Raw genomic sequence first — 17066 nt, 5'->3', positions numbered from 1 at the left:
GAGGTGCGTGGGTGGCTCAATCAGTTGAAAATTTGTGTTGGACTCAGGTCATGATCTCAGAGTCCTGGGATGGAGCCCTGAATCAGGTTTCCTGCTTAGTGGGGAGTCTGATTCTGTCTCTGCCTTCCCCTACCTGTGCCCATGCTCTCTATCATAAATAAATAAATAAATAAATAAATAAATAAATAAATAAAATCTTTAAAAAATAACTAATAATAAAAAATAATAAATACTCTGATTATAAATACTTGGAGTACATGGAGTTAAATAATAACTTAAAGTGAGTTTTTACTTTTCAACTGATGCAATGACTAGAAGAGAGGGAAGGAGAGTAGGGATACCTCTAGACATCTAATTATATCTGTATGTAGACATATATCTGTATCTATATGTATATATCTACATAGCTTTATGGGCATAGATAGATATCCATTTCCATTTCCATCTCAATATAACTGTGTGGACCCTCTCAATTAAAATTATTGTCGCTGCTTCCAGGCCATCTTTAATGATGCCTGAATTCGAGAACACAGAGACACTGTCAAATAGTCCAGTGTGGGTGCAGCATTACATTGGATTATAATTTAAAATGAGTCATTGTCATCTATTTTTCTCTCAGAATCTTAGGAGAAGCTCCTTTGTTTTTTATTCTGACCTAGCCCCAACCTACTCTCCACCCTAGCTTTGAGCAGTAACATCAGACTTCTAGACCACTTGCTTCTCCCTCACAAAGAACCAAAGTTGAAGACTGTAGTTTTTTGTTGTTGTTGTTTTGTTTTTTGTTTTTTAACATACAATGTATTATTTGTTTCAGGCGTACAGGTCTGTGATTCATCAGTCTTACACAATTCACAGCACTGATCATAGCATGTAGCCATCACCCCTCCATCCCATCCCTCCTAGGGCCCCACTCCAGGGCCCTCCGTTTGTTTCCTGAGACCAGGGTCTCTTAAGGTTTGTCTCCATCTCTGGTTTTGTCTTGTCACTTTTCCCTCTCTCCCCCATGATCCTCTGTCTTGTTTGTCAAATTCCTTGTATTGGTGAGATCATATGATAATTGCCCTTCTCTGATTGACATATTTCATTTAGCATAATACCCTCTAGTTCCATCCATATCATTGCAAATGACAAGATTTCATTTCTTTTTACAGCTGCCATATATATATATATTCACATCTTCTTTATCCATTCATATGTTGATGGATATCTAGGCTCTTTCCATAGTTTGGCTATTGTAGACATTGCTACTATAAACATTGGGGTGCATGTGTCCCTTCAGATCACTGTATTTGTATCTTTGGGGTAAATACCCAGTACTGCAATTGCTGAGTCATAGGGTAGCACTATTTTCAACTTTTTGAGGAACCTCCACACTGCTTTCTAGAGGGGCTGTACCAGCCTGCATTCGCACTGTGTAATAGGGTTCCCCTTTCTCTGCATCCTCAACATCTGTCATTTCCTGACTTGTTAATTTTAGCCATTCTGACTGGTGTGAGGTGGTATCTCATTGTGGTTTTGATTTGTATCTTCCTGATGTTGAGTGATGTTGAGCTTTTTTTCATGTGGAAGACTGTAGTTTTAACAGCCCAGCAGACAACTTGACCCACCCTGGTCAGATAGGGACAGAACTGGTTCATTAGAGAAGGTCAGCCAGGAGTCTCCTTGTCTCATGGGTGGCAGAAAGAGCCGTATTGACTACACATTACCACTGATTAGAGAAAACCCATCATTCATTTGAAGTTTGAAATTTGAATTCATTTGAAAAGGGGAAAATAAGGACATTGACATTCAATAGCCCCACTGGGAAAGGGCACTTACTTTTCCTCTGTTTTCCCCAGATAGGAAGCAACTCCCTTATTGACCTTTTTGTAATTAGAAGTGCCCTTCCTCACACAAGATTGCTTTGGCTGCCTGTGCCCATCACCTAAGGCCTCAGACCTGACTCTTTCTCAAAGTAAAGTTCAAAGTAAAGTAATAAAGTTCCCAAAGTAAACTTCCTTTTGCCCCAAACCTACCAGCTGCTTGGCACCAAATGTCCAGTGGCTACTATTTCCTAACATCATAGGAACCATTGTCTCATCACCCTATTTGCTCCACCCAAATAGATAGCACCTGAGACAGGGCAAGGGATCATGACTTCCTCAGGATGTGCCCTCAGGAAGCACAGATCTTAAGGTTGAGCTCTGAGTATCACCCCAAATCCTGCCTGCTCCAGGGAACAACAGACAGAGAAAGCAGATGAAATTTACTCTTGGCATGTATCTCTGAAACTTCCCACTAGAGAACACTTCTTAGAGGGGAAAATGAAAAATATATAAACTTGAAGGTTGGAGTTTAAAATCTGAATATGGTAAAAAAAAAAAAAAAAGTTGGAAAAACTGTTTATTCATAGCACTCATTCTGATTACTCTCATTACCTCAAAGCAGCCAATATTATCCTCCTTAACCTTTCAGTGTCTGGACATAGATCTCCGTGGGGATTTTAGAGTGCTGATGTCAAAGTCACCAGGTGATGTTCACTGGGGCATATAGAAGCTAAATTCTTCCCCACATTTTCATAGATGTCAGTCCTTGACTATGCCTGTTGTATAGTTCATCAACAGTACTTTCCCACCCTGGGAATGTCTTGACCAACATGATTCCATCCAACCCTGTCAAGGGGAGGTAGCAGACTGGTCCTCTGTGGTGAGCTTTATACCAAAACGATTTCTTTTTTCACATTCTCTGGATAAAACAATTTGAATTCATTTCAATAGTTTGTACTTCCTAGTCCATGCAGACTGCTTATAAATCAGAATGCTGTGAGGAGAGGAGAGAGAGCTTTTCTGAAATCAAAATAAATTTCATCTATAATTTCACCTTTCTTTACACATTTAATAATGTGCTCCCCACACCTGATCACACAGACCACACTGCAGCATCCATCACCCATAACTCTGCCATGGTCCACTTTATTTACAAACAGATCCCATTTCTTGTTTTTGTTAAGTGTACCCATCCTCCTCCGTGTACTGGTCCCACCTGATAGACCTCAGAGAGGTGGTGCCTGAGAGTTGACCTTTCCCAGATGATACCCACCTCTCTTGCTCTGCCATTTCCTTCTTCCTCAAAGTATGTTTTATCTCTCAGACTGAGATGCATGGCAGCCCACACCAGCCCTAGAGTTTCCTACTAGGTCACCTACACACTCTGACCTCATCTAGAATTTCTATGGTGTCTGTCATCTGACCATGTACACCCCTATGGTTTTGCACCATATTCCATAACATGCAGAAAAGATCATATAATGAAAAAGGACATGTGAAATATGGCAAAAGTATGTAGGACCATGCTTATGAGGTCTGAAGTACTTCTCAGAAAGTTGCCACCATCACACCTTCTAGACTACTGAAATGATTGCATCTTCTTCAGCTATGTCTCTTTCTCATCACCAAGCATGGAGTTTAATTGATACCAGCTGTTCAATAGGAATCTACTGAGTGAATGAGCCAATGAGAATATTCGACTAGAGTGGCATGTCTGTCCTTTCATTGGTAATTATGGAAATTATAAGTTTGGAGCACCCTCTACTTGAGGTTTAATTTAGGGTTATGTTTCTCTCTCATAAATTGATTGTAAGCTAAAAGTCAGTTTTGTTTTGGAGATTTCCTTGCACCTTCATGAGATAGTAAGATATAGGTGGCTGCAACTTGCAGCCAAAATCAGTGTTTTATCACTCTCACTGGCCTAAACTGACAAGATCTCTGGTCCTATGTAGACTTGTCCCCAACATGGCCAGAAAGGGTCATAGATACATCAAAAGGAAGAGGGTAGGTGAACATCAGTGAAAATGATAGAATATAGACCTCTGACAAGTATAGAAGTCACTATTCCATAAAAACAATGAAAAAATGGGCAAACATTGTCAGAATCAAATTTTTCAGACCTCTAAAAACTAATCCAAAACTTGTAGCAACTCACAGCTGAATCTCAGTAAGAAGAGGAAGCTTTGTAGCATTTTAACTTACCTTAGTAGCCAACTCACTTTCCAGCTCTGTAGGAGACTTGAAAATTGTTTGCATTCCCTGTACTGGAGGGAGGAGAACTGATCTCAGTCCCCAAAAATTGTCATTATATTACCTGTCTGGTGGTTCCCTGAGGCAGACTTGTAACCTGCCTGTCTCAGTGTTGAAGGTGTGCCCTAACACTACCATCTGTAAATGTTAGATGTTTTGGTTCCAGAATTTTTTTTTAATTTTTATTTATTTTCTAAATTTCTTTTCAGTGTTCCAGAATTTGTTTATGCACTACACCCAGTGCTCCATGCAATACATGCCCTCCATAATACCCACCACCAGGCTCACCCAACCTCCCACCCCTCTCCCCTCCAAAACCCTCAGTTTGTTTCTCAGAGTCCACAGTCTCTCATGTTCATCTCCCCCTCCAATTTCCCCCAACTCCCTTCTCCTCTCCAGCTCCTCATGTCCTCCATATTATTCCTTATGCTCCACAAATAAGTGAAACCATACAATAATTGACTCTCTCTGCTTGACTTATTTCACTCAGCATAATCTCTTCCAGTCCCGTCCATGTTGCTACAAAAGTTGAGTATTCATCCTTTCTGAGGGAGGTATAATACTCCATAGTATATATGGACCACATCTTCTCTATCCCTTTGTCCATTGAAGGGCATCTTGGTTCTTTCCACAGTTTGGTGACTGTGGCCATTGCTGCTATGAACATCGGAGTACAGATGGCTCTTCTTTCACTACATCTGTATCTTTGGGGTAAATACCCAGTAGTGCAACTGCAGGGTCATAGGGTAGCTCTATATTTAATTTCTTAAGGAATCTTCACACTGTTTTCCAAAGTGGCTGTACCAACTTGCATCCCCACCAACAGTGTAAGAGGGTTCCCCTTTCTCCACATCCTCTCCAACATAAGTTCTTTACAGTCTTGTTAATTTTGGCCATTCTAACTGGTGTAAGGTGGTATTTCAATGTGGTTTTGATTTGAATCTCTCTGTGTTCCAGAAATTTAAGGAAATCTCTTTCCAATAATTAGCTACCAATAAACAGAGTCTCCTCTTTGTTATGTGGCAGCACATAACAAAAAATAAAAATTATATAGAATTAATTCAGAAAAGTCACTAGACAAAAACAACTACAACAAACCACAGCAACAAATCCTAAGGTGAGGGAAGAATCTGGTTTCCAAAGTTGTCACATTGTGTTATGTTATTTAAAAATCTGACTTTCAACAGCAATAAAATATTTGACATACAAAGAAATGAGACAGTATGGCCCATGAATAAGAAAAAAAAAAAAACTGAAAAAAAAGAAAAAAAAGAAAACTTAATCAATAGAAATTATCCTCAAGAAAACTCAAACATTGGACTCACTAGACAAAGATTTTGTCAACAATTTAAAATGTATTCAAAAACCTAAAGAATATAATGTCAAATTATATATATACATACATTTAAATGTTATCAAATAGAAAATATTGATAAAGAAGCACAATAACTAAATGGGAAAATCCACTAGAGGGATTTGAGCAGGCAAAAGGAAAAATCAGCAATCTTGAAGACAGATCAACTGAAATGATCCAGCCTGAGAAACAGAAAGGAAAAAAAATAAAGAAAAATAAACCTCTGAGATCTGCCAGACATCATCCAGTGTATGGGGTTTTGTTTTGGAATGATGAAAATGTTCTGGAATTAGATAACAATAAGGGTTATACACCTCTGTGAACATACTAAATTGTACATTTTAAAATGGTGAATTTTATGGCATATGAATTATATCACAATAAAAAGTAATTTTTAAAATGGGCAAATAATTTGATTTCACAATACCTGCAAATGTGAAAACACATCATGGCAGGTGTGTCCTTTACTCCCTTCCCCTGCAAGTTTTCTGGCTTGTAAACTTGTACAATAAATTCCTAGTTTACTGTTACTGTTCGTACTTTTTCTTTCTATTCTCACTTTTAAAGAATTGGATGGTAAAATACAATAGGAAAACTTACCTAGAATAATGGCAATTATACTTATATTAACATAGTATTGGCAATTTGCAATGCTTTCACCTTTATTTATACTCCTCCCTATGGAAAGATGAATTTTCCTTTGTTCAAAAGCAAGAAACAAAAGCGCAGAGTGGTGATTTGACAGGTCCAAGATCACACAACTGGTAAATGGCTTAGCAGGGACTAATTTGATGCAGGCCCACAGACTTCACAGCCTAATGGGGTCTTATAACACCCCCATTTTGATAAGACAGAGTAGACAGTAAGTTGCTTTTCAAAGTACAGAAAATTGTTCCAGGAATGCTGGTTCTAGGGCTATATGGACACAAAAGCCATGCTCAAACTGGAGGACAGGTTGATGATACTTATAGGTTACAGTCTGTGCCACAGGACAGAGACTGGTTTCCACAGAAGGGGAGCAAAATTTTAAAATGGGACTCACCTTAGCTTAAAGGTTTGCACTAGCAGTCATATGAACCCCCTTCAATCACCAGAGCCTCTGCAGAACCCAAGTCCTTCCATGGCAATAGTGGCATAAGTTAAATAAGATATTAAGATGACTTGGCAATGATCTAATCCAGAGAGTGAAAGGAAATCTTCCCCATAGCAGTCAGTTCTCAGGGTTTATTGAAAGGTAGGTAGGTATCTTATCAATTTTGTGGCCATCATGCCTACTTTTCCAGAAAAGAGCTTTTCAGCCTTTGCCATTCCCCAGAAACCAACATGAGCAATGTTGCAGGGGTGAGGTGAGCCACTTGGCAGCTACACTGAGACAAAAAAATTTAGGAACTTGGGGGTTCCAGAATCACAGTCTGGATGGCCCCTTCTGTGGCAACCCTTTTCTAGGTTTGGAATGAAAGTAATCCTTCCTTTTGAAAAAAAGTTGGAAAAAAATTTCCCCAGTAGCAAAACTGCTTAGTATGACAAGAAATGGTAGTCACAGCCTCAAAAAGACAAAATTTCATTTCTACTCTCCAACACAAGTATGGACAGAAATCTAGCAAAATTACATGGTGCAACAATGCCATCCAGTGACCAAATGAGAAAAATAGCCAAGCCTGAAAAAAAAAATCTTTCCAAGAGTAAAATTCTGGGTGAAAATGCTTAGAAGAGAATCATTTCTATCACCCTGATTCTCCTCTTTGTCCAAGTAAACATATCTAAACTCCACATTTTGAACTCTAATGTCACTCAGTTAGTTTCTTTCAAGAAGTCAACCACAATCTCAACTCAGGGCCTTTGCACTTAGCTTGACCTCTATTTGGAAGGCACTTTTCTCAGAACTTTTAATAAGGCATCATTCTTGTCATTCAGATATTGACTGAAAGTCCATCTCCTCCAAATATTCTCCTCTACTCATTCCATTTAGAGTGCAACCCCACCCACAAGTCACTTTCTCATAAGACAAAGCTTTAATTTTTATTCAAAGCTCTTTTCACATTCTGAAATTAGCTTATTTATTTATTTACTTACTTATTTACTTGCTTCTTGCATACATACCTTCAAACCCCACACCTTCTCTACATCATCATACCCCAGAATGAAATTTCATGACAGTAGGGTTTTGTCTGTCTTCATCAACCTACCATCTGGAACAGTGCCTGGATGAGAGGATTCTCCAATGCAACACATGCTGCTTGGATGGGTAGATGGATGAATGAATGGTTGGATGAGGGACATATAAATAGATAGGCAGGCAGATGGACAGATGGTTGGATGAATGGATGAGTAAATGAATAGTTTATATGGGTAGTCAAGTGAGTGGAAGGATGGATGGGAGGATGGAAGGAAGTATAGACAAATGAGAAAGGAAAAAGGCCAGTATTTTACACTGAAAGACCAAGTAATACCACCTCCATTAGCAGTTCCATGACCAACATTTGGGTTTTGTTTTTTTTAAGATTTAATGATCTTGAATGCTAGGATTGTCTGAATTACTTATTCATATTTAGAGAACACGCAATCAGTTAACTTGGCTTTTTAAAAAAACTCATGCTTCCTACCAAGGTTCAGAATTACCCCAGGTATTGTACACAGGCTGTGCTTTCCTTTCAGTTGCCTCTATACTCAGAAAGTTGGTATTGACACAAGAAGTCTTTAAATTATTCTTTCCTGTGTCAATTGAGAGCACTTGTGCTAAAATGTAGATGATCTCCTGCAACTGAAAAATAATGCACATTTGCCTACTGAATATGGCAATTTTCTAGAGTCAAAGGCCTCTCTCATGGTAGTCTGCTGATGTTTTATGCCTGTAGATTCAACTTACAGATATGGGCTGATCAATGTACCCTGTCAACAATAAACAATAAAATCAAAACCTACAGGCAAAGTTGCCAGAAGTAGCATTTTTCAGGGGCCTTGTCCCTCTAGGAAAACTAAAACAAAGCTACTGTTGATGTTGAATTATGTTCTTATTCATATATAAATAGCTTTGGCAGGTCATAGCAGAGGTGGCATTGCTAAGGGACTGGGCAGTGTCTCCTCAAATTATCACAACACCATCTTAAGAGGCAGACAGGTAGTCTGTAGTAACTGTGCATAAAACTTCAAGCTTCTGCTTAGATCCTTAGCCACAGCTCTGGATAAGCAGTTTGGAAAATTTTCCTTCTGATGCAGATAAAAATGGAGTTTTCTGGGTGAATTACATGGCAAATCTGGGTGAAATCTCCCAGTAGATAAGAGAAAGTTCTTTTAGACTAGTTGCCAAGCAGAATTTTCAGGAAAGGTTTGCGAAAAAACCATGCAAACTTGCAAAGATGGTATTTAGCCTCAAGACTAGAGAAATACCCTCTTATCTAGTGACAACCGTTCTGGCTTCACTGTAAGCACTCATGACTTGCTTTTTAGCTTATATCCAAAACTATAACATCTGCCTATTCTCCTCCAATCTTTCCAAGTAAATATGAACTGTGGATACATCCCATCTTCAGATTCATGTGTTTATTCTTTCATTCAACAAATGTTTTACTATGCCAGAGGAGACAGGTGATACTGAGATAATACCCAGCCCTTGAGGTCTAGAGGAGTTATGACACAAGGAAGACTATAGCTAAAAAAGAAAATCTGAATCACAGTTAAGTGCTCTACCACTACATATGTTTGCAAAGTAACTTAAACTCTGTAAGCCTCAGTTTCCTTATCTATAAAATGGGGGTAATAGCAGAACCTACCACTTGGGGATGCTATAATCCATGTAAACTCTTCAGGACATGTCTGCACTATAGGAAGCACTTAAACTGGGATCTTCAAAGATTCAGATTAGAGACAGGGAACACTTCCAGGGATCCCTGGTCATACAGCTGGTAGGTAGGATCAGAAATGCCTTATGAATGTCTAATTCTTTGAGTCATTGCCTGGATCCAGGACTAAGGTTCCTCGTTTTTTAAGATGAGGAAACTGCATTATAGATGATCCTCTCCAGGTCTTATTTTCAGCTGTTTGATCTGGGTCACTGAAAAAAATGAGTAAGATTTAGACTTGCAGAGATAAAGGAGAGAAGATATTCTCAGTGGAGACTAGAAGAGAGTATGCTTTAACTTAAAATATCACCCTTGCTGACCTCTATCCATAGAACATTTAATTCAATAATTATTTCCTGGGTACCTGCTCTGTACCCTGGAATGATTTTCAAAATACTTAACAATCAGCCATGGGCTCCCACTGACCTACATGAAGGATAGATGCTAGCCAATGGACTTAGGATCCAAAGGCTTCTTATGGGCCAGCATTTCCTAATGGTAGATTTTGGAGAGGTTCTGATAAAGGAGCAGGTGTAGCCGGGACAAGAAGTTAGGAAAGGGTGTGATACTTTGTTAGTTCATGACAATAGCCTATTACTAATCAACACAGAGAAATTTCAGTACTCACCTTTCTATGTGTCAGAGTTGAATAAAACTCAGCCCCTGTCTTCAAAGATCTCTCAGACAAGTGATGCCCCCCATGGGCAGGTAAGTTCAGCAGTGAAAATTGTGATAAGTTTGATTTGGCTAGCTAGCCCATTAGAGGTTGGGGTCAGCTCTCTCCAAGCTCTCAGCAAAGTGGGATCAGAAACGGTCTTCCTCTACAGCTCTACTCCTACCTAACCTAGTCACAGTGTGTGCTTGGGGAATGGGACAGAAATTTCCCTCTGTGTGGAGCAAAGGGGCAGACTGAGGACCAGAGGTCTAGCTATCTCAAACACAAATGCAGAATGGCAAATGGAGGCAAGGCCAAGATTTTGTTCCAGTGGATCCTCAGTGATAGCTCTCCTGTGTCCAGATGACCCAGTCTTAATCTGCTAGAACTGCTATACAAGATATCATAAACTGGGTGGCTTATAACAGCAGAAATTTATTTATCACAGTTCTAGAGGCTGTGCACCCAAGATTCAGGATGCCAGGTTGATCAGGTTTTGACAAGGTCCTACTTCCCAGCTGTAAACTAGAAATTTCTCATTGCATCCTTACATGGTGGAAAGAGTACAGAGAAGCAAGTTCTCTCCCATCTCTTCTTATAAGGGCATTCCATTCATGAGGGCTCTAACCTCATGACCTAACTACCTAATCACCTCCCAAAGATCCCACATCTAATACTGTCATATTGGGGGTTAGAACTTCAACATATGCATTTGGAGAGACACAAACATTCAGTTAATAACATACATCTACTCCCATTAATAACAATAATCTGAAAAGACAGTGGCCATAAACAACTAACACATATCAGCTGAAAATGGGCTGCTATATCCAACACTGATAGAAGAGTCACTGTGGGCCTGATGTTGTCTGTGCCAATGCATTATCCAAATGTGTTATCTCATTTGATCTTCAAAACAACTCTACAAGGAACGTATTTTATATTCTCACATTAGAGAAAAAGAAACTGAGGCTTTGGGGTTTGTGTATCTTGCCCTAGTTCACAGAGCAAGTAATAGCTTGAGCCAGGGCTTGCACTAAGGCCCAACTTACTTGAGCCTACTTCTTAACCACAATGCTAAGCTGCATTCATAAACCTGAAAAGTTAATGTGTAACCCTGCCTTTAACTGAGAACACACCCACCCATGTGCTGGCTGACAGATCCTTGCTCCTGCAGGCGCCGTGAACATTTGCTCATTCTGTAATTTTTCCAGACTCTAAGATCAGAAAATGGAAACACAGTGCTCCTGCCCATAAAAGATGTTAGTCCCCAATAACTAAGATTACTGGGATAACATATTAAGTGAACATTTTTTCCACAGAACTTTATTTTATCTCTTTCCTTTCTCCCATTCCAACTAGTAGGTCATTTTCTGCTATTTGCCTGAGGGTATGACAGACAGATGAATGAGAAAGACCAAGGTTGTTAAAGTACATGCTATAGGTACTGTATCCATCCTTCGAAGTCTTACCTTTTCCATTGTTGGTCCCATAATTGCATTTCTTTACCTGACAGCTGAATACCAGGGAAGCCCCAAGTGTTGAGGAAGGAACAACTTTCCACCTAACAATGAGTAGAACCTGTGGATAAATTCCCCAGCTGCCTCCCATTGGCCCCAGTGTTCTCCAGTAGGAGTAAACTTCAGTTACTTACAGTGGTTCCTGGTTTGATAATATATTTTGTTGACTTCCCATTTCACTTCCCCACTACTCTATGGTACTTCCTGGAATCATCTCCCAAATAAACTACAACTGATCCTCGAACTGCATGGTTCCACTTACTGTTGGGTTTGTTTGTTTTTAATATAAATACAGTAGAGTACTGTAAATGTATTTTTTCTTCCTTACGATTTTCTGAATAACATAGAATATGTGTTAATCAACTTTACGTTATCATTAAAGCTTCTGGTCAACAGCAGTTGAGTTTCATTTAGTTTTGGGGAAGTCAAAAGGTACACGTGGATTTTTGAATGCAGGTGGTGGGAGGAGGCACCTCTAACTCCTGCATTGTTCAGGGTCAACTGTATTTGCATTTTTTTAAAAGATTTTATTTATTTATTTGACAGAGATCACAAGCAAGCAGAGAGGCAGGCAGAGAGAGAGGAGGGGAAGCAGGCTCCCCACTGAGCAGAGAGCCATATGGGGCTCAATCCCATGACCCTGGGATCATGACCTGGCCTGAGCTGAAGGCAGAGGTTTTAACACACTGAGCCACTCAGGTGCCCCTGTATTTGCATTTAAATCCTGGTCTCAGAGTCTGCTTCTATGAGGAAGCTAGCCCAAGGCAGGGGTGAATTCTTCATTTTTGAATCTTAATGTTTAAGCCACAAGGAAGTCAAGGCATGGAATAACAGCAATGGGAAAAGGGAGTTTGTTTTGTTTTGTTTTGTTTTGTTTTTTAATCCTCAGAACTTAGATATTTAGGAAAGATCCTTGATTTTAAATAAAGAGACACCAGGAGCACCAGGACCTTGGGATAGCTAAGATAGTACCAGGACACTCTGTCACAACCTCCCTACTTCCTGTTCTGATCCAAGTAGAGAGAAAACTAGATGCCAGAGATTGGGGGGTTTCCAGGAGAAAGGTGGCCTGAGCTGCCTCCTCTGGTGAGAACCAGGACACCTCAGGACAATAGAAAAGAAATAACATTACCTGGAATGTCCAGCCTGACTACCAGACAGCCTTATAGAGCTCAGCCTTAATTGTGCTCAGTAAGCACAAAACCATAACCCTCAGAGTCCAGAATAGAGAATTCTCCTTCCTTTAGCAGGATTTGGCACAAGAGACCTGAGACCAGAGACAGGGCCTAGACAGGGTAATTTGTCACGTATGCTGAATAGGACACCCTGTGTGCCTGTCTCATACCCTCTTGGCCCCACCTCTGGTTTCACTGCAGCTTTGACCCACTTGGGGCTGAAAGCATTTTGGCCCAAGTGCACACTGTACTTCCTTAATTTTGTGTGCTTCTCCAACACTGCCAGCAGAGGGAGTGTGAGGGCTGGCAGAAGTGTAGTCCAGCTTGAAAGCATGAACAAGGAGTAGCATAGAAGTGGAAGAGAGACTTGCACACACACTCAAGACAAGCCTCAACCAATGTAGAGAGACAGAAATTAAGAAATGGTTAGTGTTCAGATGGATAATTCATGGAAGCCTTCCTCACATTCTTCAAAGTGTCCTGATGGGATTGAGCTCTACTGCCTACAATGTGACCAACTCAGTAATACACCATGCTCTGATCCTTTGCTATGTTATTCATTCCTTGACATCAGCTCCCAAATAAACCACCTACACACACTTCCTTATCTCAAGTCTCCTTCCAGGGGGGATCCCATGCTAAGATATATGCTCAGAAGAGGCCAAATAGACAGTGACCACAGTGAGGACCTTATCTCTTAACACTATAAAGCCCCTCTGAACCAGACTCAACCTTTGAAAGTGCAAAAACCCTGATTGACTGGAATTTCCATTAGCTTCAAAAATGGGGACTCACAAAATAAAGTTTAATTATTTTAAAAAGAGAAAATTGCATTTATAACACATATGAAAAAAACAACCTGCAATCCAACCATGAAACAAGACTAGACAGCATTCCTGCTCATCCCTCCCATGAAGAGTCGGTTACACAGACTTTAGTGAAGACCTGGAATACTTGTAATTCTTCATTCACAAGTGACTCTGAACATGATGAGCTAAGTCAGCTGCACCTGTACATAGGCAATTAAGGGGACATTTGAGGCACCTGGCTGAGTTCTTCCAGAGACACTGGCTGGCTGCCCCCACCCAGTTTTCCTGGCCCACTCAACCAACCCCAGCACAGTATCTTTACCCAGCTTATCAGCAAGGCTGCCATACCACGCCTCATCCGTGGGGAGCTGTACAACACCTACTTTCTCTCCATGTGACACTGAGGCCACCAAGGCTTCCAATGGTTTAGTCCTCAACTTTTCACTTTTATAGGATCCTTAGAAAGAGTTGATGAGGCCCCAAGGACCCTGCAGTCTGATCTAGGGCTTTCAGGGTGCTGATATGGGGCCAACTTCCGGCATGGGTGGGGAGGAGAGATTCCTTCTGTCTAAACTTTGCTTCTAAGAAAAAATCTTCCCATTGTCCTGTCCCTGCCTGAACCCCCAGTTGCCTGCTTCTTGCCTAGTCATAGATGCTGAGCATTGCCCATTTGTGTGGGCACATTGTGTGTTGGAGAAACTAGGGGACATGGGTAGGGAAGCCAGTTACCTCAGACCTAAATTCTCAGGGCTCCACCCCCTTTTCCTGGTCCCAGGTAGCTAGTGGTATGAAGATCATTTGGGTCAAATTTGGGGGGATCAGGAAGTAGCTGGTCAATTCTGTGGCCCCTTACCTCCCTATCCCAACTCTGATCTGGAGATAGGTCTATGGTTGCACCCCTCATGGAAGACATGAGATTGGGTTTTCTGATTTAACTTCATTTCTGTCTCTTCCACACACACAACAAAGGAGGGTATTTGAGGATATTCTCCAAGTATATCTGGATAGAAAAGATATTTTTTTAAGTTTTAATTTTAATTCCAATTAGTTAACATGCAGTGTTATATTTGTTTCAGGTATACAATGTAGGGATTCAACAAGTGGACGCAACAATTCCTTATCACTCTGCACTCCACACAATAAGTTCACTCCTTAATACTCATCACCTATTTCACCCACGCCCCCCCTCCGACCTCCTTTCTGGTAACCATCAGTTTGTTCTCTATAGCTAAGAGTCTGTTTCCTGATTTCTCTCTCTTTTTTTTCCTTTTGCTTGTTTGTTTTGCTTCTTAAATTCCACATATGAGTAAAGTCATAAGGTATTTTTCTTTCTCTGACTTATTTAACTTGCCACTGTACTCTATAGTTCCCAGAGGAAAAAGATATTGATGAAGCAAGCAAGTCAAGGGACATTGCTGCCTATGTAATGTAAAAATTTGACCAGGTTTTCCCTTTCTCTTATTTATGTCAGGGGCTCACATGAACTAGTCTCCAGGAATCTCCATTTCTACACAATAAAGGGTCCTGGTGCCTGGGTTTTTCATCTGGCCCTAGCATTAACTGAAACAGACTCTGGTGAAAACCAGGGGCTCTGTCAGTAATAGGTTGTCATGGCTTTCCTGCTTTTCCATGTGAAAATGGAAGAGATAGAGGAGCAAATGATGAATGAAAAATGGCCTATAGTATGTATAGCCAAATTCTGGGTAACTGAGCCAAAGATGGAGGAAAAACATGTTCTTAAAGATGCTATTAGGGGCGCCTGGGTGACTCAGTGGGTTAAGCCTCTGCCTTCGGCTCAGGTCATGATCCCAGGGTCCTGGGATCAAGCCCCGAATCGGGCTCTCTGCTCAGTGGGGAGCCTGCTTCCCCATGTCTCTCTGCCTGCCTCTCTGCCTACTTGTGATCTCTCTCTGTCAAATAAATAAATAAAACCTTAAAAAAAAAAAAAAAGAATATGATAAAGTGATTCTATAGCTCCAGAGGGTGATTGATATCACCCAGTCATAATTATTTCACTTACCTTTTCAGATATTAGTTAGAACTAGGTCAAATGCCCACCCTTAAACAAATAAGTGATGGAGAAGCTTGTGACCCAGTTCTTAACAATAGTATGTGAGAGATCTGTTAGGTTGCTTTTGAGGAAAGTTTTCTTTCCTGTTACAAAGAAATATGCTTAAAAATCCCTTCTTGCAGCTGAAAAATATTGTCTATGTGTGGTACTTGGAATACCAGCATTTTTGTTTCCTTGATGAGGGAAACCTAAGGAGTAAGCCAATATTCTCTGGATGACATAACAAAGGTTTAAAAAAAAAAAAAAAAAAGCCTGTATTCTTGAAACCATTGTTGAGCCACTGAATTATTCTGTAACTGCCCTATTTTTTTTTAATTTTATCATTAACATAACAAGTCCTGTATTGCTTAAACAATTTTTTTTTTCTCATAAAACTTCTGTTTTAATGGATCTCAAAATTCTGTGACAGATTTTTGGTCAAGTTGTTTCCATTAAAAAGTACTGATTTTAAAAACTAATAACTTAAAACTGCCATACACACACACACACACACACACACACATACAAAATGTTCCACAAAACATTCTCCTTTCCTTCTGAAGGTTTTAAAATGCATTGTTATCACTAACTAGTCTTTTACTATTAAACTTAAATGGCTAATTGACACAAACAGTTCTGAGACCGTTCTTCCACCACTCATTAAGACTGGGGAGGCAGGTATTGGGGATAATATTCATTTAGCCTTCTTAGCTTTCTGGGCAGACTTGGTGACCTTGCCAGCTCCAGCTGCCTTCTTGTCCACTGCTTTGATGACACCCACAGCAACTGTCTCTCTCATGTCATGAACAGCAAAATGGCCCAGAGGAGGATAGTCAGAGAAGCTATCAACACATATAGGCTTGCCAGGAACCATATCAACGATGACAACATCATCAGATTTCAAGAACTTAGGACCATCTTCCAGCTTTTTTCCAGAACTACAATCTATCTTCTCCTCAGCTCAGCAAACTTGCAAGCAATATAAGCTGTGTGACAATCCAGCACAGGTGCATATCCAGCACTGATTTGTCCTAGATGGTTCAGGATAATCACCTGAGGCATGAAGCCAGCTGCTTCCATTGGTGGGTCATTTTTCCTGTCACCAGCCACATTGCCACAACGAACATCTTTAACAGATATGTTCTTGACATTGAAGCCCACATTGTCCCCAGGAAGATCCTCACTCAAAGCTTCATGGCACATTTCAACAGACTTTATTTCAGTTGTTACACTGACAGAAGCAAAAATGACCAGCATTACAGGTGCTTAAACCATTTTTTATTGAGATTTCAGTTTCATGTATGATCAGATGAATTCAAAAAATAGTAGTTTAATAAAATTGAACAATTTATGACTACTGGTACTTCAGAAGCTAAGTATTAAACACAAATGTACATCATGAATTTTCAAGAATAATACACATCTAGCTTGGGATAATATTAGGTTACTGGGTTTTCTAGGCCAGTGGAAATTATTGTATTGATTTCCCAAGACATCTTAATTTCAGATATATATATATATATATATATATACATATTTTTTAAAAACTACAGTATAATTTAAACAGAAATTCTCAATTTTCTTAGAAAGCTTTTTATACTGAAATAAT

The 17066-nt window shown here is 39.9% G+C and overlaps 1 pseudogene; it reads right to left on the bottom strand.

Annotated features, from left to right (window-relative positions):
* Positions 1–16055: 16055 nt before the first annotated feature.
* LOC116865993 lies at positions 16056–16714 on the bottom strand (annotated as a pseudogene).
* Between the last annotated feature and the right edge of the window lie 352 nt (positions 16715–17066).

Source organism: Lontra canadensis, unplaced genomic scaffold (genome assembly GCF_010015895.1).
Source record: "Lontra canadensis isolate GAN:19392208 unplaced genomic scaffold, GSC_riverotter_1.0 scaffold8, whole genome shotgun sequence".
Classification (NCBI taxonomy): Eukaryota; Metazoa; Chordata; class Mammalia; order Carnivora; family Mustelidae; genus Lontra; species Lontra canadensis.
This window is presented reverse-complemented; position numbering and strand designations above follow the sequence as displayed.